At 51.2% G+C, this 24378-nt stretch overlaps 1 pseudogene; it reads left to right on the forward strand.

Annotated features, from left to right (window-relative positions):
• Positions 1–10100, forward strand: part of LOC147109806 (histone-lysine N-methyltransferase PRDM7-like) — a 63461-nt pseudogene extending 53361 nt beyond the window's left edge.
• Positions 10101–24378: the final 14278 nt, after the last annotated feature.

Raw genomic sequence — 24378 nt, forward strand, 5'->3', positions numbered from 1 at the left:
GCACTTCAGCATCCGGAGCAATCTGATGGAGCACAGATTTCTGGCCTGCTGTGGTGCTGTGAGGGCCCCGGGTAATCCTGCCTGAGCCATCGAGGGTGGCAGCAGTCACTGGTCGCGTGGCCTCAATTTGCGATTGCAGGAGACCAGAGAGTGACTGCGTGGCAGCACTCAGCAGTTGCGTGGCAGGTCCCAGTGCTTCGGCGAAGCCCTGGACACTCCTTTCCATTGCTTTGGCGAAGCCCTGGACACTCCTCTCCATTGCTTCGGCGAAGCCCTGGACACTCCTTTCCATTGCTTCGGCGAAGCCCTGGACACTCCTCTCCATTGCTTCGGCGAAGCCCTGGACACTCCTTTCCATTGCTTCGGCGAAGCCCTGGACACTCCTCTCCATTGCTTCGGCGAAGCCCTGGACACTCCTCTCCATTGCTTCGGCGAAGCCCCGGACACTCCTTTCCATTGCTTCGGCGAAGCCCTGGACACTCCTCTCCATTGCTTTGGCGAAGCCCTGGACACTCCTCTCCATTGCTTCGGCGAAGCCCTGGACACTCCTTTCCATTGCTTCGGCGAAGCCCTGGACACTCCTCTCCATTGCTTTGGCGAAGCCCTGGACACTCCTTTCCATTGCTTCGGCGAAGCCCTGGACACTCCTCTCCATTGCTTCGGCGAAGCCTTGGACACTCCTCTCCATTGCTTCGGCGAAGCCCTGGACACTCCTTTCCATTGCTTCGGCGAAGCCCTGGACACTCCTCTCCATTGCTTCGGCGAAGCCCTGGACACTTCTCTCCATTGCTTCGGCGAAGCCCTGGACACTCCTTTCCATTGCTTCGGCGAAGCCCTGGACACTCCTCTCCATTGCTTCGGCGAAGCCCTGGACACTCCTTTCCATTGCTTCGGCGAAGCCCTGGACACTCCTCTCCATTGCTTCGGCGAAGCCCGGACACTCCTCTCCATTGCTTCGGCGAAGCCCCGGACACTCCTTTCCATTGCTTCGGCGAAGCCCTGGACACTCCTTTCCATTGCTTCGGCGAAGCCCTGGACACTCCTCTCCATTGCTTCGGCGAAGCCCTGGACACTCCTCTCCATTGCTTCGGTGAAGCCTTGGACACTCCTCTCCATTGCTTCGGCGAAGCCCTGGACACTCCTTTCCATTGCTTCGGCGAAGCCCTGGACACTCCTCTCCATTGCTTCGGCGAAGCCCTGGACACTTCTCTCCATTGCTTCGGCGAAGCCCTGGACACTCCTTTCCATTGCTTCGGCGAAGCCCTGGACACTCCTCTCCATTGCTTCGGCGAAGCCCTGGACACTCCTTTCCATTGCTACGCCGAAGCCCTGGACAGTCCTTTCCATTGCTACGCTGAAGCCCTGGACAGACCTTTCCAATGCTGACCCAAAGTCCTGCGCACTCCGGGCCTGTGCTGCACCGATGTCTTGGACACTCCTCGCCAGTGTCTTGATGGTTTCAGGCAACCTTGCCACTGCAGCCATGAGCTCAGTGTGCATCCGGCCAGCCTGGGCGCTCATCTCAGTGAGTGCATGCACCTCCTCTGCGCTCTCTGCAGCAGCACTGGCGGCCTGACTCGCCCTCCGGCGAGATGGCCCCCGAGCTTCCCTACCCCCCCTGCGTTGCTGCAGCCTGCTGGTGCCTGGCAATGGGTCCCCCTCCGAGCTGGCCCCCCCACTCCCCTCTAGGGAAGGTGTGCCCCCAGTCCCCCATTGCGCTGGCTCGCCTGAGGCTGGTTCCGATGGGCTGGCTTCCTCCTGATCATCGCCTCTGGAGTCACTCATAGTGGCAGCTTGAGGGCCCGCCTCCTCACCGGATGAGTCAGCATCTGAAAGCAGGGAGGTACAGGAGTGGCTTTAGCCTGAGGACAGGGTGGCAGCGAGGGAGGCATGAGTGCTGCAATGAACTGTAGTGGATCGACAGACAAGAATCATGCTGATGGGGGGAACAAGTGGTAGGAGAGAGATCAAAAAGGTGAGAGCCTTACCATCGTAGGCCACTATGGGTCCGGCATCTCCAGAGGCGACAGGGCCAGTCAGCCAGTGTCACATGATCCTCTGGACCCTCTCCTCCAGATCGCTGAGGATGTGGCGGTCAGGCGGGCCTCCACCGGTGCGCAACTGGCCGCGCCTGTTGCTGGCCAGCTTCGCCTGCAACAGAAAGGAAGGGAAGTGTTGAAACATCCTGCACTAAGCAGACATCACCTGCCCCCCATGGTTGAATAGCCCATGCATCCTGCACTAAGCAGACATCACCTGCCCCCCATGGTTGAATAGCCCATGCATCCTGCACTAAGCAGACATTACCTGCCCCCCATGGTTGAATAGCCCATGCATCATGCACTAAGCAGACATCACCTGGCCCCATGGTTGAATAGCCCATGCATCCTGCACTAAGCAGACATCACCTGCCCCCCATGGTTGAATAGCCCATGCATCATGCACTAAGCAGACATCACCTTCCCCCCATGGTTGAATAGCCCATGCATCATGCACTAAGCAGACATCACCTGCCCCCCATAGTTGAATAACCCATGCATCATGCACTGAGCGGCATGTGCGCGTGTGTTTCCTGAAAGGGCCATGTGTGCTGGCTGACAGATGGCCTTTGGGGGTTCGGGCACCCTCTAGCCATGAAGTCAGGTGCAGGCGGAGGGATGAAGATGATCATGGAAAAGGCACTCACCCTGACGACCCGAGTGAGGTCGTTGAACTTCTTCCTGCACTGGACGGCTGTCCTGGGGACCACGCTACTGGATGCCACTCTGGTGGCCACTTCCCTCCAGGCTCGCCGGAACTCTGCAGGTGGCGCCCTCCTCCCATCCCCAGGGTACAGAGTCTCTCGGCAGCGTTCAACAGCGTCCACCAAAGTTTCGAGGGCCAGGTCTGTGAAGCGCTCTGCCCTCTGCCTCACCCTCTGCATGTCTTCAGAAGTTGTTGCGCCTCTGGTAAGTCTGCGCCGAATTTAAGGCGTGCCAGGGAGTGCTGTGTCTGGTGATCCTAATTGACCCGCCCCTTTAAGAGCTGTCCGGCGCCAGTGTGTCTCGGGGTCAGTAATTATTGACAGCACCTGCGCTGCGCCTGGCCGCCGCGAAATTGGGTTGCGCCGCCGGGTTAGCGCCTTAGGAGTCCCGTGCAGCGCCTGATTTAACGCCGCAATCACCATCAGGGGCGCGACTACCCAATATCGCGCTAGGTGGTGCTAAATTGCGCCTGGCGCTAAACTTAGCGCTTCGCCAGGACTAGCGCCCCAAACGGGGCGTTAACAAATTTCTAGCCCAATATTATCTTTCGTATCTACACTGAAGTGATTGGTCCCCACTGAGTGTCCTCTCCTGACAGTATGTTTGAAATTGAAATTTGTCCATGGCTAGGGCCATGTTCTCTCATTCTAACTTGCTATACTAATATGCTTTACATTCTGTATTCATTTTACAATTTTAACTTATTTTTGGCCACTTAAATATTTGTATGTTATGTTCCAGGTTTGTTAACTGTGCCAGAAAGGAGGAGGAGCAGAACCTTGTAGCCTTTCAGCACTGCAGCAAAATTTATTACAGGACCTGCAAGCCTGTTCCTCCTCGGTGCGAGCTGCTGGTCTGGTATGATGATGAATATGTCAAGGAACTCGGTATCAAATGGACCACAATGTCGGTGGCAAAACAAGAACCAAAATGTAAGGATTCTGACCAAAATTGGGAACTGTAGCCAAAGTAGCATTTATTTTCTGTTACAGTCTCAAAGGTGTTTGATAAAGTGCGATGTAATAGACTTGTTAGCAAAATTGAAGCCCATGGGACCATGGGATCAAAGGGGGAATGTTAGCGTTGATTCAAAATTGGCCATGAGACAGAAAGCAAAGAGTAGTGCTGAATGGTTGTTTATGAGACTGGAGGAAAGTATACAGTGGTATCCCCCAGGGGTCAGTATTAGGACCCCTGCTCTTTCTGATACATATTTGTGATCTGGACTTTGACAATTGGGGGCATAATTTCAATGTTTGCAGATGACACAAAGCTTGGAAACGTAGTAAACAGTGAAAAGGATAGTAGAAGTTTTCAGGAAGATGTAGATAGACTAATGAAATGGGAAGTCACATGGCAGATGAAATTTAATGCAGAACAGTGTGAAGTGATGCATTTTGGAAGGAAAACTGAGGAGAGGCAACATAAATTAAATGATAACATTTTAAAGTGGGTGCAGGAACAGACACCTTGGGATTCACATACTCAAATCTTTGAAGGTGGCAGGGCATATTGTTAAGGCTACTAATAAATCATTTGGGACCCTAGGCTTTATCAATAGAGGCATGGAGTACCAACGCAAGGAAATTATGGTAAACCTTTATAAATCACAGTTTAGGCCTCAGCTAGCGTATTGTGCCCAAATCTGTGCACTACACTTTAGAAGGAATGTCAAAGCCTTAGAGAGGTTGCAAAGGAGATTTACCAGAATCATACCAGGGATGGGAGACTTCAGTTATCTCATAGTAAAGGATCCTCTGGGAAAGAGTGATCATAATATGATAGAATATCACATTGGGCTTGAGAGTGAAATACTTATGTCTGAACTAGTGTCTTAAACTTAAATAAAGCCAATTACACAGATATGAGTGGTGTGTTGGCTATGGTAGATTGGGAAATTAGATTAGAAGATCTGATGGTAGATAAGCAGTGGCAAACATTTAAAAACATATTCCAATATTCCCAGTGAATATACATTCCATTGAGAATTAAAAACTCCTGTTGAAAACTGATCCATCCTTGGCTAACTGAAGAAGTTAAGGATAGTATTGGATTAAAAGAGTCTGTGTCTGGGGGCTGTGAGTGTTGTGTCGGTACCTTTCTACCTAGACACAATTTAGGACTCAGAACTCAGAGATTCAAACATGAAGTGCTTTATTGAGGAAGGAAAGGAAAGTTCTGGAAAGTTCCAAACAAAGAGAGCTAAACTTAACCAAGAGAACACCCAACCATTTATCTGCTATGACAGCGCCACCACAGGTGGGAGGAGAACACACAATACATAACATATTCCTCACCTCTTAATTGAAAGGTCCACATTATTCCTCAACAAATAAGTTACTTTCAATGCACTCACTAACCAAGGGTAGAGGTAGACTGCCTCAAACCCTGACTTTACCCTGGGGTTTATTCTGCCCCAGTCTTGTGGGTAAGTCACTAAGCCTACAGATCCAAGCGTCTTGGAGGCCGCCGCTCCCTGACAGGGTACCGGGGGTCATCGCTGGCTTCCACAGCAGTAGGCATTGACACAGGCCTGGATGGAGAAGGTGCCTGTGTCAGTCGAAAGTCAGGAGTTTGCACAGGTGGAACAGTCTCTATGACTTCCTGTGTTGGAGAAGAGCACTGTGGCAAAGGATGCTGGTTTGCGGTATCATCCGGAAACAGTTCAGGCCAACCAGCCGTTGGAGCCTCTGTGGCTGTCTCTGCTCCTAGCAACAGTTGATCTGTGTGTCTTCTCCCGACGACGTCCTCGGCAGTCTCAACCGTGTAAGACACAGGGCCTGTCTGCGCGATCACCGTAGCAGGAACCCATTTCGGTCCAGTGTTGTAGTTTCGAGCTAGGACGTGCTCTCCCAGATGAAACCGTCTCTCCTTGGCTCTTTTCTCTCTCTTTTCAACTTGAGCTTGTTGTTGACAATGGACAATCTGTTCTGCCCTTGGAGGTTTGAGTAAGTCAAAACTTGTCCGCAACTGCCTCTTCATCATGAGCGAAGCGGGGAAGTTTTGGTTGTGGCATGCGGCTCGTTCCTGTAGGACAACAGGAAGCTGTTCAGACGTTGGTGGATGGAGCCCTGACCTTGCGATGCCTTCAAGGCGTGCTTCAAAGTTTGCACCAACCTTTCTGCCAGGCCGTTAGTAGAGGGATGATAGGGCGCAGACCTGATGTGTTGGACACCATTCACATGCAGGAAGGTTGCAAACCCCTGTGATACAAATTGTGGACCGTTGTCACTTACGAGTTGTTCCGGTGAGCCATAACGGCTGAACATCTCACCAAGTTTCTCAATTGTTTTCTCTGCCGTGGTAGACCTCATCACAGCGACCTCCGGCCACTTGCTACGAGCGTCCACAACCACCATAAACATCTTCTCTTCGAAAGGACCGGTGAAGTCCACATGTACTCGCTGCCACACTTCTGCAGGCCAATCCCAGGGGTGTAGGGTTGCCAGCTGTGGAACATTCCGGACCCTTTGACATGGGGAACATGTTTTGGCTTTCTCCTCAATATTTCCATCAAGACCTGGCCACCAGAAGTAGCTTCTTGCCATTTCCTTCATCCGAACTATCCCACTGTGGCCTGTATGAAGTTGTTGCAGTATAGGTTCCCTCAGAGGTGGCGGAATGATGACACGGCATCCCCAAAGAAGACAACCTGCCTGGACGGAGATCTCATTTCTTTTTGAAACGTAAGGTTTCAAACTAGGAGAATCTCCTATAGCTTTCCCTCGAAAGACATCGTCCATTACCTCAGACAGGACTGGATCATTGCGGGTGTATCTTCGCACCTGAACTGCAGTGACAGGTGCTCCCTCCACTTGTCTAAAGTAGAAGATGTCTATCTGACGAGGCTCTGGGGGAGTAACAGGCAAGGGTAGCCTTGAGAGACCACCTGCGTTGCCGTGCAAGTCTGATTTGCGATATTTGATGTCGTATGTGTGTCCTGACAACAGTAAAGCCCACCTTTACATCCTGCTTGCAGCAAGAGACGGAATTCTGGTGTGGGGCCCGAAGATTGAAGTCAATGGACGGTGGTCTGTCAGGAGTGTGAACCTTCTCCCAAACAGGTACTGATGAAATTTTCAAATTCCAAAAACGATTCCCAAGGCCTCGCGCTCAATCTGTGCATAGTTACTCTCGGCCTTGTTCAAGGTGCATGATGCAAAGGCGATAGGTTTCTCTTCACCAGAAGGCATGATGTGGGATATGACTGCTCCCACACCATATGGTGACGCATCACATGCAAGCTGCATGGGTAGCTTTGGGTCGAAGTGTGTCAGGACCTCCGATTTCAGCAATGCTTTCTTTGCTTGGGCGAAAGCTTCGTTGCACAGTTCAGTCCATTTCCATGTTTTGCCTTGACATAGCAACTGATGTAACGGCTTCAGCAATGTTGCTAAGTCTGGAATAAACTTCCCATAGTAGTTAAGTAGCCCCAGAAATGAACGTAACTGGCTCACATTCTGGGGTGCTGGGGCCTCCACGATCGCCTTGACCTTTGATGGCGCCTTATGCAGGCCAGTAGCGTCAATCACATGCCCCAGGTACTCAACTGAAGACTAAAAGAATTCACATTTGTCCTTACGAACTCTGAGTCCGTACTCTTTCAGTCGTTGTAGTGTCGCATCCAAGTTCAGAAGATGATCCTCCTCATTTGTCCCAGTGACAAGGATGTCGTCCAGGTAGCACTGGACTCCTGGCAGTCCACTCAAAATCTGATCCATTGCCCTTTGGAATAGAGCAGGGGCCGACGTAATTCCAAACGGAAGGCGGCAGTACCTGTATAGCCCCTTGTGTGTCACAATTGTCAGCAGCTCCTTTGATTTGTCATCGACATGCATTTGTAGATAAGCCTGGCATAAGTCTATTTTGCTGAACTTTTGCCCTCCGGCCAGGCCCGTAAAAAGATCATCAATGAGGGGAAGAGGGTACTGTTCCGCAGACAGCACCGGGTTAATAGTCACTTTAAAATCCCCGCAGATTCGAACAGATCCATCCTTTTGCAGGACAGGAACAATGGGTGTGGCCCATTTGCTCACGCTCACAAGCTCCAGGACTCCATTCTCAACTAAGGCCTCCAAGTTAGCCTCAACTTTTGGCCTAATTGCATAGGGTACAGGTCGGGCTTTGTGAAACTTCGGCTTGCTGTCAGGTTTAATGTCCAGTCTCACGCTGATCTTTTTCATGCTCCCAAGTTCCCCATTGAAGAGTTCTGCATGTTTGTTTAACACTGCAGTCAGACCTGACTCCCCTTTTGACATCATGCGGACTGCAGGCCAGTCCAGCGTGCTTTTCTCTAGCCACGCATGTCCCAGTAGCGATGGGTAATTTCCCTTTACCACATATAGTGGCAGTTTCGCAGTCTGTCCGTTCAATTTAACTGTCACCTCAATGGCGCCTCTCATGGCCACAGGACCGCCGGTATACGTCTTTAGCACAATGTTTGTTGGCTGAAGGGTAAGATGCTTTAGCATTTTGTTGTAGACAGTGTCTGAAACAAGGGACACAGCCGCGCCTGTGTCCACCTCCATTAGCACTGATTGTCCCTCCACCAGTGGTGACACCCAGTAGCCATTTGAACCACCTGCAACCGTCAGTATGTGCACCTCTTCCTGCTCAGAGGTGTCGCTCCCTTCTGTTTTGCTTGTTCCATCATACTGCACTGAATGAACACACCTTTTCCTCTCTTGTCCAAATACAGACATTTTGCTTTCATGCTTCCCAGCTCTGTCTGTTCTTTTTTTACCTCTACAGGCGCGTTCAATGTGACCCTTTTTGCCACAATTTCGGCATTCCAGCTCTGTACACCAGCAGTCATTAGCTGGAGGAGCCTCTAAATTCACAATATTAACATCTAAAGAGCCCTGCGTTTACACTGAAATAACCACGAATTGTACTTCCAAAAGAAACTTCTAGATGATTCATTACACTGACAATTTCTCTTTCTTCCTTCTCCAGCAGGGCAACAAGTGCACCGAGATGAGTGCCATCCTTGCCCTCATTGTAATGTTGCTTTTGCCACTGCAGATTTTCTTCAGAAACACATCAGAAGACATCCAGAATCCAGTGGACAAATTTCAGCAGGACAATCTCCTCCTTCCAGCATAAAGTATCTTGCACAACGCAAAAGTGGGCAGGGATCGTTCACACAATCTGTCCACAGGAGAGAATGTATAAAATCAGGAGATTTTCACCTTGACCAGCAGATCCACACAGGAGAGAGGCCGCATAAATGTAGTGAATGTGGAAAGAGTTTCACACAGGCAGGGAGCCTCCAGATACACCAGCGGATCCACACAGGAGAGAGGCCATATAAATGTACTGAATGTGGAAAGAGTTTCACACAGGCAGGGAGTCTCCATAATCACCAGCAGATCTACAAAGGAGAGAGGCCGTATAAATGTGCTGAATGTGGAAAGAGTTTCACACATACAGGGGACCTCCACAAACACCAGCAGATCCACACAGGAGAGAGGCCATATAAATGTACTGAATGTGGAAAGAGTTTCACACAGGCAGGGAGTCTCCATAATCACGAGCGGATCTACAAAGGAGAGAGGCCGTATAAATGTGCTGAATGTGGAAAGAGTTTCACACATACAGGGGACCTCCACAAACACCAGCGGATCCACACAGGAGAGAGGTCGTATAAATGTGCTGAATGTGGAAAGAGTTTCAGAGTCAGGGACCCTCAAGAGCCACCAGCGGATCCACACAGGAGAGAGACCGTATAAATGTGCTGAATGTGGAGAGAGTTTTGCTTACATCTATCAGTTGAAAGCTCACACGTGCTTTGAAACCTGCCGTCATTGTGGGGAATTCTTCAAGGATTCAACAGCTTTCAAAATTCACCTGAGAAAATGTTCGGAAACATAATGAAGAGAACGGTAACCAATTTATAATTTGACTAAGTTTAAATATTTCTTTCTATTTGAATGGCCTTCAATAACCACTAGTTATCTCAAATATTACTCATATTTATAATTCTTTCCTTTCACTCTTCCTGATAATATTTGTGTGTGGATTAAGATGGAATATAAGGGTAAATTCCACAATTCCTCACTCCCACTGAGGGTTGGAGATTTGGGGCTATGTTGCTGTAGCCTAATGTCTGACCCACTCGCTCTGAAATTGTATCTTCCGAATTGGATTTCAGAATATTCCCTCTGATATAAACTGCAGCATCTGCAGAATGTGTTTAATCTCCGTGAGTGTTTGTCCCACCGAACTGTCACAGCCCCTTTATCCTGATGGTGAGAGATCGCTGGGATCGATGTTGTCTTTATTCAGTCTGGTTACATCTGCGGTGGTAAAGGTGCTGATCACAAAATATACTGTGTTAATAAATTTTGGCCTAGAAATTAGCTATAGCCCCGCCAGCTCGCTGGCGGCCAGAATTTACCGCTGGGCGCGGAGCCACTCGCGCCCAGCCGATATTCAGTTTCAGCGCCCAAAGTCGAGGACGGCCGCTGTTCAAGGGTGTGGCCGGCCCCGCTTGGGGCGCTGAAACTGAATATCGACGCGCTAGTGGCCGCAGCGCCACCCGCAGCGGAGCGGCAGGCTGCGGTACTGCAGGCCTTCCTCCCTCTCTTAAGGGGGAGGTGCCTGCAGCAGCCGGAGCCCCGATCGCGAGTGCCGGCAAAAGAGCCCGGCACAACGGAGAAGTGCCGGGCTCCCGGAAACCAGCCGGCAATGCTGCGGGGGGGGGGGGGGTTGGAGGAGGCCGGGGAAGGAGGTGCGGGCAGGTGGCCGCCGAAAAAGCGGCCGGCCGCACCTCCACCTTAAAGCGCCCCACTAAGGCTGCTGTACGGACCCGGTCTCCGAATGTTATTAGCGGCCGCCACGGAAGAGGCGGCCGCTACTGAAGATGGGGGTCGGGCCGGTGTCGGGGCGGTACGGGGCGCTGCGCACACCGATGACGTCATTGGTGGCGGCGCAGCGCTAACGGCTACCGCCGCAATTAGCGCGTCAATGAAGTTCGCCCGAAGTTTGCAGACTGGCGCAGAAGCCCTCTTTGGGCGGTAACTGGGCGCAAAGCCCACTGAAAATCTAGACCATAGTGACTGAAAAATTGTTGCCCAAGAGATTTCGTGAACAGATGTTCAGTAAAATGCTGTTATTGTAGTTTTCAAAGTTTAAGAAACTCTTGACAAAATTTTAAACAGAAGCTGAATTTGAAAATTGTAAAGTTGGTTGAAACGTGTAATTTATTTGACACAGGCTTGACAGGCCGAAATGTGTTTTAATTTGTATTATTGTGTATTGTTTATAAAATATTTCCATGCAAACTGGTTGATCTGTGTCTACATTGTCCAAGTAAAATCTATGTTGGTGCACAGAGTTATTCGAGCATTATTAAACAAGCAAATTGTGATCTGATTAATTGTCATTGAGCAGTTTATTTAATGCTAATATATTTTAGCCTCTAGCCGGTTAGAGATAGCGGTCAAGGGCACAAAATTGTGAAAGATCAATTGTTTTACAAGATGTCTCCTGGGCTGGCAGCTCCCGAGGGAGCTCCTTGGCCATCTGTTGCCATCCTTTGCTCTTTCTTCCCCAGTCTCCTCTCTTCTGCTGTTTAAGTTCCCCTGGCTCTAATAGTGGGTGCAACAAAAACACATGATCTGGTCATTATCACATTGCTGTTTGTGGGAGCTTGCTGTGCACAAATTGGCTGCCTCATTTCCCACATTACAACAGTGACTACACTTCAAAAGTACTTCATTGGCTGAAAAGCGCTTTGAGACGTCCGGTGGTCGTGTAAGGCGCTATATAAATGCAAGTCTTTCTTTTTATTCTGAAAATGACTGAATTGCCTCTGATCCGAGGGGAGTCAGGCGGAACATTTGTTGGCGGGGCGAGGTGCGCCGGCCGGCGGGTTTAGTGCAGGGACGCGGGGCCGGAATGAAGATGGCGGCGCCCATGTGAGGGGAAAAAGCGGCTTCTTGTTGTTTAAAAGAGGAAGCAAACCGGGTTTAAAAACCCGCCGGAGCCACGGAGAAAGAGCCGCCCTGGGAGTGGGCACCCGCTAGCCGCCGATAAGGCCCCGGGGTTGGGGTAATTGGGGCCGGAGAGGCACCGGGAGCGGGAATGAGTGGGCGGGCTGGGCCCTGGAGACTAGGCCCAGGTCCCCCTCCTCTCCCCTCCCCCAGCCTCAGGCCCAGGACCCACATTCAGCCCAGTTCAACCTGAGCAGCACTTTCACATTCCACTCAAACTTCTCATTCACTTCAGCCTCTTACACTTAGTTACACTTTTAAAAAATTAGCTCATTTTAACCCCTCTTTAATTTTATTGTAATCTATTTGATTCAAAAAAGACATGATTATAATCTTTTAAATATAAATTTATTTTCTATTTTGAAATCTAACCTTACTAAAAGAAAGACTTGCATTTATATAGCGCCTTTCACAACCGCCGGACGTCTCAAAGTGCTTTACAGCCAATTAAATTTCAACTGTAGTCACTGTTGTAATGTGGGAAATGCGGCAGCCAATTTGTGCACAGAAAGCTCCCACAAACAGCAATGTGATAATGACCAGATAATCTGTTTTTGTTATTGTTAGATCCGTGGCTCAGTGGGTATGCTATTATTCAATAATCACACGGATGCTGTACATTAACAATAAACAGGTCTTTACTGGAGGAGGGTAGTCTCTAGACTGAGGGTACAGAGGCATGCGCAAAGCTTATATACCGGTGTGGTCACTGCCGGTACTACAGTATACAGGAGCTGTAAAAGTAGTTCTGACTTAAAGGCACATACACTACAATTCCTCCCCTTTTAGATTAGTAATAGACCTTGTAAAGTCTGTGGGTTGTGCAGTTAATAAATACACAGACTTCAGAAGTAACAAACAAACAGGTCTTTACTATTCGAAGGTCCGGGCAAATCTGCCCCAGCAATCCGGCCACAACATTTATATACTGGTGTGGTCACTATCGGTATTACAGTATACAGAAGCCAAACAAATAGTGCCACACCTAAAGTAGTTCTCTTAAAGGTGAACGGTTACATTCAATAGTTCCCTTAAAGGTAGACGGGTACATACACTACAATCCTCCCTTTTTAGCTTATTACTTACAGAGTCCCCGTTAAACATACATACCTTCAACTTCCTATAAAACAAATTACAGATATAATCTCGGTGGAGTCAATGTCATATAAAACAATTTACAGATATAATCTTGGTGGGAACAGTTCACAGGTTCAGTCTCTGCGGAAACAGTTCATAGATTCAGTCTCTGATCTTGACTCGTTCCGAACAACATTTCTTTGGTGTAGCCGGTTCACCTGGCTAGCGTGACTCCTCCTTAGCCTTTTTCTTGATGTAACAGCTTGAACTTTCATCCTGTTGAACCAGCAGTGCGGACTTTTACAACCAACTGGCTGTCTTGACATTTTCCAGTTTCTCAACTAATTTAGCTCCTTTCGTATTGTCCCGCCTGAGATGGTAGAAGTGCTAATATTTTAGACAGTTATTATCTTCTGCTTCTTCTTTTTCTTTTCTGCCTTTTTGAAACTCTCGGAGCTCCTTTCTCGGCTGCCAGCTGTAGCGCCACCAACTCTCTATGTTCCTTAGACCTTAAGTGCTTCATCCGGATTTCAGCACTTTGGGAGTTTTCATCACAAGCTGGGCAGACCACATCCTCGTAATATTCAGTGTCACTCAACAGGTCATGGTAATATTCGGGTTCGTCCTGAGTTAGGCCAGCGAGAGAGCCTTCTTCTTCCTCCTCACCCGTCTGGACGTTAGCTGACGGTGGTTCCTTCCCTAGACATCTTTCTTGAAAAGACTTCTTCATGCATTCATATTCATCCAGCTCCTCCTGGGTTATCTGCCATTCCTTCACGACGGACCTCATTTGTGAGTTCAATACCTTCCCTTCCATCGGAAATTGCATTATCAGGCTATTTAATCCTTCTACTGAAGTAACGGTTTCCGCCTTCTTCTGTTCACCTTGACGTGATTCAACGTACTTTTGGCATCCTTGTAAAATTTGTGTTGCCACCTCAGCTATCTCCGTGACTTTTGAGAGCTCCGAACTCGTTCCCCCTGAAGATTGAAGCTCGTGTTCAGAGTGTTCCCCTTGCAGAGTCTTGTCCTTCAGCATATGAAGGAGTTGGCTGACCGTTAACTCTTCCCTGGGAACACGATGGATCAGAGTCTTCTCCATTTCATCCACCTTTTCCTCCAATACTTCCACCTTCTGTTCCTCTTGAACTTTGGCTTTCAGTGCTCGGAAAAGTTGTGCCCTGATGCTCTCTAGTTCATGTTCAGGGACCATTCTTACAGTCTCTGAGTTTCTTACCGTTTCCTTTTCTTCCACTGAAAGGATTCCCAGTTGAATCTGTTCTTCAAGTTGTTGAACCTCGGTCATTGCCGCCTCATATTTGTCTTGGGTGTCCTTCAATGTTTTTATGAGTTCTTGGACATCCTGTCTTTCATGCTCTGCCATGTTTTTCACCTCTAATTTCTCATCTATGGATGGAACTTCTACCGATGAGTCTGTCTTGGCCTTGAGCTCATCAAGAATTTCCTGCAGCCTTTGGACTTCTTGCTCATGTTCAACCTTTAGTTGTTCATATGCTTCTACTGAAACTAGCTTTTCGGAGGTTGCCGAGTTAACCCCCTCCAGAATTGTAGCCTGGGCCTGTTCATACTGTTCTTTCAACTTCTCACACTCTGCTTGTAAGGAGTCGTAGAGAAGAACTGGAATAAAATCCTGGCTTCCTGAAGATTCCTCTTCCTTTGGTTCGTTCTGTAAATATTCTAGTTCCTGAACAGCCTCAGGGGAATGTGATTGGTATTTGGCCACGATGGCTCTATGGTCGCTCTCTGCTTGAGCTAGCTGTCTCGGTTGTCTTTCCAGGTTCTCCCATTCGGTGTCCCAAAACTTTTCCATATTTTTCATCTCTTGTACGAGACGGTCACTCAACTGTTCTAATTGTTGTCGTACTTTGACATAAGTTTGCGTCCGAGCTCGGTATTCTTCCGTCGTGGATGAATCCTTTGCTTGAACAGGCTCAGAATTCTCTGTCAACCTGGAGTTCTGCTCTGCAGCTTTATTCTTCTTGATACCATAAGTCCTTCTGCATGTCTTCGTTTTCTTTCCCATCGTCGGCAAGTCCCTTTTAGCCTTGTCTTCCATATTCAAATTGGTCTTATCATCATCCATTTCAGAATCTGAGCTAATAGCTTGCACCGAGTCCTCCCTCATTATGGCTTTTAGGTAATGCCATTCCATGTCTATTTTCTTAATCCACTCCCGTCCTAGAAGTGGTGGTCCTCCCTCAGGTAATACGTACAAGTTCATTCTTGGGTGTTCTTTACCCCTATCTCTCACCTTGACTCTTATTTTCCCCACGGGGTATACGTTATGCCCCGTGTATGTCTGTAATACGAACTTGGTATTTCTTAAAGGTATGTGAGAGAATAGCCGGTGGTAGTCCCTTCGGTTGATGACTGATAGAGCTGATCCAGTGTCCAGCTCCATTCTTACTTGGACTCCAGCTATTTTTAGTATGACCCAGATGGTCTGTAGATCCGTTTCTTTACCCACATTGTGGATTCTCAGACTACCCAGCTCCTGGTTGTTTGGGTCTGAGTCTGAATTCTGTTCGTCTGAACTCTTCTCAGCCACCTTGTGTACCTTGTTGTACTTTTCTTGTGGTGGCTTCCTTTGATTGTTGGTCTTTTTCCCGGACCGGCATACCTTCGCGATGTGACCCAGTTTGCCACATTTCCTACACTCTTGGTTCTTAAACCAGCATTGATTCTGGTCATGCGTTGTCTTTCCACAACGGTAGCATTTTGTTGTGCTTGAAGTAATTTGGTCCACCCCTAGTGCCGCCGCCTTTAGCTGCATTTCCGCCGTTCCTTTCGCTGCGGCTTCGTGCGATGCAGCTATGAGGACAGCCCTGTCCAGTGTGAGGTCATTTTCTTCCAGTAGTCGCTTCTGCGTTCCTTCTTTGGACAATCCGCATACGAACTTGTCACGCAGTGCCTCTGTCAGATTCCCTCCGAACTGGCAGTATTTCGCTAGCCTACGCAGTTCGACCAAGTATTCCGCATTGCTTTCGTCTTTCCTCTGCGTTCTTGCGTAGAATTTGAATCATTCAGCCAGCATCAACGGTGTGGGGTTCAAGTGGTCCTGCAGCACAGCCACAATCTCTTCGATGGTCTGATCCGCTGGTTTATTTGGTGCTATTAGATGCTTCAAGAGCCCGTATGTTTTTGCCCCCATCGAGTTTAGCAATGTTATCGCCTTGTCGTCTTCCTCTATTTTATTGGCTTCACAATAGATCTCTATGCGTTCCACGTACGTGGCCCAGTCTTCTATTTCAGAATTAAAATCGTTAATATTCCCTCTCTTAGGCATCTTTCTTCCCTTGGGAGCAGCACCAGTATTTCTTTAAGTATTCTTATTTATTTGTTTATTTCTAAGATGGCGGTTTTCCCGCGAAAATGGCGGTTTCCCGCTCTTTCCTTCTCTCCCCGCCCACTTCACTGGTGGTATGTCAGTTAAGATGGCGGTTTTCCCGTGAAAATGGTGGTTTCCCGCTCTTCCTTTCTCTCCCCGCCCCCTTCAATGGCGGTTTCCCGCTTCTGTTGTCTCCTCCGCCTAATGGCGGCTTCCCGCGTTTCTTCCTGGTGGAAGGGGTACACTTTCCCCACAGCGGACAGGTTCAGCTGCTGGGCTGGCTCTCGCACAGCTCCCCTTACTCGGCTCTGTCTTTTCCTCCCGCCCGCACGGCTCTACCGGCGCTGGGTACACCCCGTTAACGGAGGACAGTTCAGCCACTGGACTGGCTCTCGCGCAGCCTCTCTCTCCGTACCCGGCTCTGTCGCTCTCTCTCCCGCACGTTCGGTTCTACCGGCCCTGGGTGCCCCGTTGGTGAAGAACAGTTCAGCCGCTGGACTGGCTCTCGCACAGTCTCTCTCCCCTTGCTCGGCTCTGTCTCTCCCTCTCCCGCACGTTCGGTTCTACCGGCTCTGGTTACCCCGTTGGTGGAGGACAGCTCAGCCGCTGGACTGGCTCTCGCGCAGTCTCTCTCCCCTTGCTCGGCTCTGTCTCTCTCTCCCACCCGCACGGGTCCTGTTCGCCTCCCAGCCCTCTCGCAGACCGGTGTTTCCCTCCCCGGCTGCGGCTGGGTTTCTCTTCCCGCGCCTACTCCCAGTCTCAGCGCTTCGTGGCTGCGGTCGCTGCCCGGCTTTTCCCGCCGATCGAGGTCCGACTGTCTCACGACGCCGTTGGACCCGACTTTCTGACCGGCTCCGTTCCCCCTCGACCGTGGTCGAGTGCACAGCCCTTATCCTCCGGATATTCTCTGCACCTTCCCCTACTCACAGTCTCCGCGGCCGCCTTGTTCCCTGCTGATCGGCTCACTCCGCACCGTGGTAGAAGGGTAGTCAGTGCCTGTTGCTAATGGAAGCTTTTATTGCTAAAAGTCTTCTTCCTTTCTATTGCTGCAGCCTCGTGTTTTCTTTCAGCAGCATGACGAGGGCGGTTGCCTCTCTTCGACGCTCTTCGTTGCTTTGGTAGTCTTGCCGCAGGGTACGATCGGACTCGTCGCCACTGTAAAGTCTGTGGGTTGTGCAGTTAATAAATACACAGACTTCAGAAGTAACAAACAAACAGGTCTTTACTATTCGAAGGTCCGGGCGAATCTGCCCCAGCAATCCGGCCACAACACTTATATACTGGTGTGGTCACTATCGGTATTACAGTGTACAGAAGCCAAACAAATAGTGCCACACCTAAAGTAGTTCTCTTAAAGGTGAACGGTTACATTCAATAGTTCCCTTAAAGGTAGACGGGTACATACACTACAGACCTAATATTCAAATAACAATTAACATTTCAACATGTACATTAAACAACAAAAGTCCATTTATAGATTCAGGGCTAGATTTTCAGTATAGACAGTTTTGGGGCGCTAACCTTAGCGCCCGCCCGAAGTTAGCGCCCGCCCCAAAGTAGCGCCCCGTTGCCGGAAATTCAGTGGCTTCGCCCTAAGAGGTTGGTGGAGCGCTAAAAGAGGCGTTCCACTACTATCTTGAGGCGCTAAGCCGGCGGTCCAGAGGGATAGCGCCCAGGCGGGGCGCAGCACGGGTGCGGTCATTTTTTGACTGACAGCAGACCCCGTGGCGCCGACCAGCTATTAAAGGGGGAAGGGACGAATTGGTCTGCTGCCACGCCCTGCACACTGCAGCCTTGCAAAGAGGCCTCAACACTGCTGCTCAGCCCCAGGGAGTCATGGCAACGCCAGAGAAGGCCCATGAGCGTGCCCTGCGCTTCTCAGAGGGTGATCTGGACATAATGGTCACAGCTCTGGAGGAGAGGCGCAGGATCTTGTTCCCAGAGAGTGGGAGGAATCCGAACCACCACGACTACACCAGAGCCTGGAAGCAGATCGCCCAGAGGGTGACGTTCACCGGCGATGCCCCCAGGACCCACAAACAATGTCGTAAAAAATACAACGACCTGACCAGGATTGTCAGGGTGAGTACCCTTTCCAGTCTCCTCCTCATTCTTGCATGTACACCTGACATGATGGGCAAAGGGAGCTGAAAGTCCTAATGGCCAGCCCTCAGCCAGCAGCATTGGGACAGTCATGAGCGTCAATTGGCCATTCGGCACTCTACACTCTGGCCCAGCTATTCCACCATGGGAGGCAGTGCACACTACATGAGGGCTACACTCTGGCCCAGCTATTCCACCATGGGAGGCAGTGCACACTACATGAGGGCTACACTCTGGCCCAGCTATTCCACCATGGGAGGCAGTGCACACTACATGAGGGCTACACTCTGGCCCAGCTATTCCACCATGGGAGGCAGTGCACACTACATGAGGGCTACACTCTGGCCCAGCTATTCCACCATGGGAGGCAGTGCGCACTACACGAGGGCTACACTCTGGCCCAGCTATTCCACCATGGGAGGCAGTGCACACTACATGAGGGCTACACTCTGGCCAAGCTATTCCACCATGGGAGGCAGTGCGCACTACATCAGGGCTACACTGCGCACTTACAGCCCGTCCTTTCTCTTGCAGGCTAAAGTAGCCTATAATCGCCAGGCCCGTGCCAGGGCCAGGGGAGGCCGCGCCAAGCTGCAGAAGCTCACTCGGCTGGAGGAGCGCATGTGTGTGCTCATGGGAGCCCGTGTGATCGTCCCCACAGCGTGCGGAGCAGCCGACCCTCCACTGCCCGGCAATGGTAAGGACCTCGCCTTTTGGCCCTCTCGCGTCGCACTGGCCCATCCGAGCTACCTCCTTTGTGACTGTCCCACCAATGCGCTGAATGCCACCAGTCCTAACTCCCTCGCTGACGCCGTCTCCTCACTCTGAAGCTACTCTTGTGCATTCCTGCTTTCAGCTGGTGACGACCAGGACCCTGAAGCTGCCAGTGACAGCACCTCCAAGCAGGAGGAGGAGGAGGAGGACAAGGAGCAAGCCGGACCATCGGGGGAACACTCACGTCCCGCAGGAGAGGAGGAAATGCTTGACACCTCCTCACTGGACGAGTGCCTGGAGGAACTGTCGCAGGGGAATGCAGCTTCTGGGACCAGTGGCGTCCAGCCACCCAGGAGCCATGCGCGTGGCCCGCGGCCTTCCCCCCAAAGGGGGGAAGGATCAGAGGGGAGTGCTGCTGATCGGCACACTCGCCGCCACCAACGTGGCAAGGGTCCCCTAGTTCGGCCCCCTCCTCCCCAGCGGGAGAGTCGCGACTCCAGTCCGGACACCTTCACCTCGGAGGAGGTGCGGAAGCTGGATAAGATGGCCGAGGATTCGGACCGGCGCCACACGGAGCTCATGAGCGTGGTGGGGCGCATGCCTGAGGCCATCGAGTCGCTGGCGACCAGTGTGCGCGAGTTCGGGGCAGCAACTGCCGCGAGTGGCCGCATGCTGACTGATGCCGTCAAGACCCTGGCGGGTGTGATGCGGGCGCACACCAGGACAACAGGGGCACTCACTGCTGCCACACGCGCTGTCTCAGGCAGGCATCGCCAGGGCAGCCGCCGCCCTGGAGCATCCCAGCGAGCCGCCCCTCGGCTGATTGTTGCGGATTCTGCAGTGCGGGCCCGGCCGAGTGCCAGCGCGCCACAGCACCAGCCAGCGCATCCCAGACGCCAGCTGGCCCACATTGCGCCATCCGTCGCCGCCATTCCCCCACTGGGGCGTCAAGGGCAAGCGGCTGGAGCTGATGTTGGCCAGGCTCAGGTGCGCCACTCAGCAGACGGCCCCTCGAGGCCCAAATGCCGTGTAGGCCGCCCCCCAGCGGCATCTGGCGGAAGGACATCTGAGCCTCAGGCGCCTTCCCCCAGCCTCGCAGCAGCCACTGGGCAGAGCTTGCAAAGGAGCAGCAGGCCGGGCAGGGGAGGCAAAAGGCTGGGCAAGGTCTCGCCCTCGCGGGCCACTCAGTAGAGGGTGTGGCCAGCTTTCCTTTTATATGGCGGTGGCCATCTTTATTTTGCCCATGGTTGTTTTGTTGGAGGGCTTATTTTTTGCGTTAGGCTGACATTGAGGCCCGGTTTGAAGAAATGTGGAGTGACTCCTCCCCAGTTTGTGGGAGTGAGTCATTTGTTGGGCTTTCTGTGGGGCCCGTTTATTGTTTTTGGGGATTCATGTGGGAAGGGGTTTTCATTTTTGTGTAATAAATAATTATCTTTATTCATACAGTCTCCATGGTTGTTCTTCTTAGTGTTTGTTGGCTTCGCCAGCTGAGGGCTTGCGGAGCGGCTGCATTCATCTTCCCTCATGGCCCCAAGGCATTCCCTGACAGGGGGCTTAGAAGTACCGTGTAATAAGGTGGCGTCGCGCGGCCCTTGGCCCTGGTCGCTCCCTCCTGGGAACGTACTCCTGCTCCTCCTCCTCCTCCTCATGCTCCTCCTGCTCCTCCTCCTGAGGTGCTGCTCCAATGTCAGGTGGCAGTGCCTGAGTCCTGCGGATAGCCAGGTTGTGTAGCATGCAGCAAACCACCACAAATTGGGAGACCCGGTCCGGCGAATACTGGAGAGCTCCTCCGGAGCGATCAAGGCAGCGGAACCGCTGCTTGAGGACCCCAATAGTTTGCTCGATGATGTTGCGGGTGGTTTGATGGCTCTCGTTGTAGGCCTCTTCAGCAGCGGTCCTGGGCGCGCGGAGCAGGGTCATGAGCCAGGTACACAAAGGATAGCTTTTGTCCCCGAGTAGCCATTCTCTTGGGGGAGGCTGTGCCTCGAACATGTCATGCACAGTACTCTGCCGCAGGATAAAGGCATCGTGGCTGCTGCCTGGGAAGCTGGCATTGACAGCCATGATGCGCTGCTTGTGGTCACACACCAGCTGCACATTCAGAGAATGGTAGCCCTTCCTGTTGCGATACTGCTCGCCATGTTCCAGAGGGGCCCGCAAAGCCACATGCATACAGTCAATGGCGCCCTGCACCAAGGGGAAGTCCCCGAGTCTGGAAAGTCCCAATGCGCGCTGATGCTGGCTCTCCAGGGCCATGGGGAAGGAGATGAATTGGCTTCTCCTTCTGAACAGTGCTTCGGTCACCTGGCGGATGCAGCGATGCGCGCCGTACTGGGAGATGTTTGCTATGTCCCCAGCAGCGTATTGGAAGGAGCCGGTGGCATAGAAGTTCAATGCCACCGTCACCTTCACTTCCACCGATAGAGACGTCCTGCACCTGAGCTTTGGCAGCAGATCTCTGCGAAGCAGGTGGCAGATCTCTGCAATCACCTCCTTTCGGAATCGGAGACTTTTAACACATCGCGCGGCACTCATGTTTAGGTAGGAGCGCTGCTGGCGGTATAGCCTGACTGGGTAAGGCCTACGTGGCCGACGCCTGTAGCCCCCTCTGCCTCTAGCCAGGGCTGCCCCTCTCACAATGCGTCTGCGAGCCCTACGGACATGGAGCTGCAGCTCCGCGTTGGCACCCCATGCAACCCCCATCAAATCCTGGCAAACACTCAAATTTCCAAAAGGCCACTTGCAGCGCTCTGGCCTGAGTCCAAAAATACCTGAGCTGTTGCTGCTTGAAACCAGTTAGCTATCCTCCTTGTTGTGTGTCCAGAAATGCGTTGCACAAGAGTGTTTGCTGAAAAATGGCTGGCCTTTATACTGGAGAGCACGTCCCCTTTAATTTGCGCCCCCCGGGGCCCGCGCTGGTTGTGTTGCGTTCCTTTTTTCAAATGCTCCGGCCGCCAGCCGCACAATGGGGCGGTCCGACTGAAGTTTGGAATCGGGGCGGCCAAAGGGCGTTGCACGAGGATGTGACGTCATTTTCTGCGCGCGCATCCGGGCGGGCGCTAAACTTTGCGCCGGCGCTAACGGGCAACTTAATTTGGGGCGAGGCGCAAACTGCGCTGCACCCAGGTGCAACACGCATAGCGCCCGAAAATCACTTCTCTTAAGGCGCTAACTGCTGGCGCAAGCAACTGAAAATCTAGCCCCCAGTCTTTGGGGCGGCTTCCTGACCCTTTCGGGATAGCGCCTTTCCGAAGGTTCTTGTTCTTGGTGCAGAGGCGATTCTGACCCCTTTTCATCGGGTAGTTCATCGGGTTCCACTGCTACTGGGTCTGAAGTAGATGCTACCGGTATGTCGGGTTCATCCCCAGGTACTCGAGACATGGGGTTGACGCGTTCCTGTGACACTAAGATCTGATCGACGCGGCGTCTCACAATGTTCTCCCCGACATCCACTGTGTACATTAATGGCCCCTGCGTTGTACATATCGTTCCGGGTTGCCATTTCTCTGTTCGATAGTCATGGGCCAAGACTGGTTGCCCTACATTGAAGCTCCTTGTCGGCTTCTCATAGATGTGCTGGAATTGTTTGTCCTCAACATTTCTTTGCACATTTGGTCTGAGCAAGTCCAGACGAGATCTCAACCTTCGGTTAAAGAACATCATGGCCAGGGTCTGGTTGGTAACTGCATGTGTCGCGTTTCGGTAGGCTAATAAGAAATTGTCCATCTTATGCTGTAGTGGAATTTCATCATCGCACATGGCCTTTATCGCCTTCTGAAAGGTTTGTACGAACCTCTCAGCTAACCCATTTGTGGCTGGATGATATGGGGCGGATGTGTAATGCCTTACCCCATTCCTTTTCATAAATTTTTGGAACTCGTCGGACACAAACTGTGGTCCATTATCAGAGCAAATCTGCTCTGGCAAACCGTTTCTGGCAAATATGGTCCGTAGGACTGCAATCATTTTCTCTGTAGTGGTTGAAGACATTTTTATCACCTCAGGCCACTTTGAATGAGCATCCACTGCTATTAAGAACATTGAGTCCATGAATGGACCAGCGAAATCAATATGCACCCATTGCCATGGAGAGGAGGGCCACTCCCATGGGTGTAGAGGGGCATGTGGTGGTGCATTTTGGACCTTCTGGCATCCTAAGCAGCTCTTAGTTAGGTCTTCGATTTGTTGATCGATTCCCGGCCACCACTCATAAGCCCTAGCAAGGCTTTTCATTTTCACTCCCCCCAGATGACCTTCATGTAGCTCAATTAGCACTCTCTCCCTTAACTTGGGTGGAATTACCACTCTGGATCCACACATCACTGTCCCCTGGCATACTGACAGCTGTTCTCTTCTGGATGAGAATGCTGGCAACAGTGAGTCGCCATGTGTTGGCCATCCCCTCACCGTGAATTCATATACCCGTGACAGCGTCGGATCATTGCGGGTCTCCTTCTCTATATCCGCGTTTGTTACTGGCAATCATTCTATTATTGACGAATAAAATATCTCGATAGGGTCCACTGCTGGTGCTTCCTCCACAGTAGGCAGTGGCAGGCGCAATAGCCCATCAGCGTTCCCATGCTGTTTCGTGCCTTTATATCCTATTTCATATTGATTCGCCCCTAGGAACAGGGACCATCTTTGTAACCGCTGTGCAGTCATCACTGGAACGCCCTTCTTAGGATTAAAGATGGAGACAAATGGTTGGTGGTCAGTCAGCAAGGTGAACTTCTGCCCATGCAGATAGTGGTTGAATTTTTTTACTCCCCATACTAGGCTGAGGGCCTCCCTGTCAATCTGGGCGTAGTTGCGCTCGGCTGAGGTTAGTGACCGAGACGCAAAGGCTACTGGCCTCTCCAACCCGTCTGGGAATTTGTGCGACAGCACCGCTCCATTACCATAGGGTGATGCATCACATGCCAAACGAATTGGTAGTGCTGGGTTGAAATGGGCCAACACCTCTTTTGATGTGATCAATTCTTTACACTTCTGGAAAGCTCATCTACGTTCGTCATCCCACTTCCATGGTACCCCTGTTTGCAGTAGGGTGTTCAGCGGGTGTAATACCGTAGACAAATTTGGTAAGAACTTGTGGTAGTAGTTTACCAGCCCGAGGAACGACCTCAGTTGTGACACATTTTCCGGTGCTGGAGCCTTGACTACTGCCTCAATCTTGTCAGGGGACTTATGTAACCCCTCTTCATCGATGACGTGGCCACAATACGAGATCTGTTTCTGGAAAAACTCGCACTTGTGGCGATTAGCTCGTAGCCCATACTCCTTTAATCTGGTGAGCACCTTCTCCAAGTTGGTGAGGTGATCACCGTCATTTTCGCCCGTGACCAAGATGTCGTCCAAATAACACTGGGTCCCTGGAATCCCTTGCAGGACC

The sequence above is a fragment of the Somniosus microcephalus genome, chromosome 12, assembly GCF_052327205.1.
Source record: "Somniosus microcephalus isolate GS21.2 chromosome 12, FLI_Smic_1.0, whole genome shotgun sequence".
Classification (NCBI taxonomy): domain Eukaryota; kingdom Metazoa; phylum Chordata; class Chondrichthyes; order Squaliformes; family Somniosidae; genus Somniosus; species Somniosus microcephalus.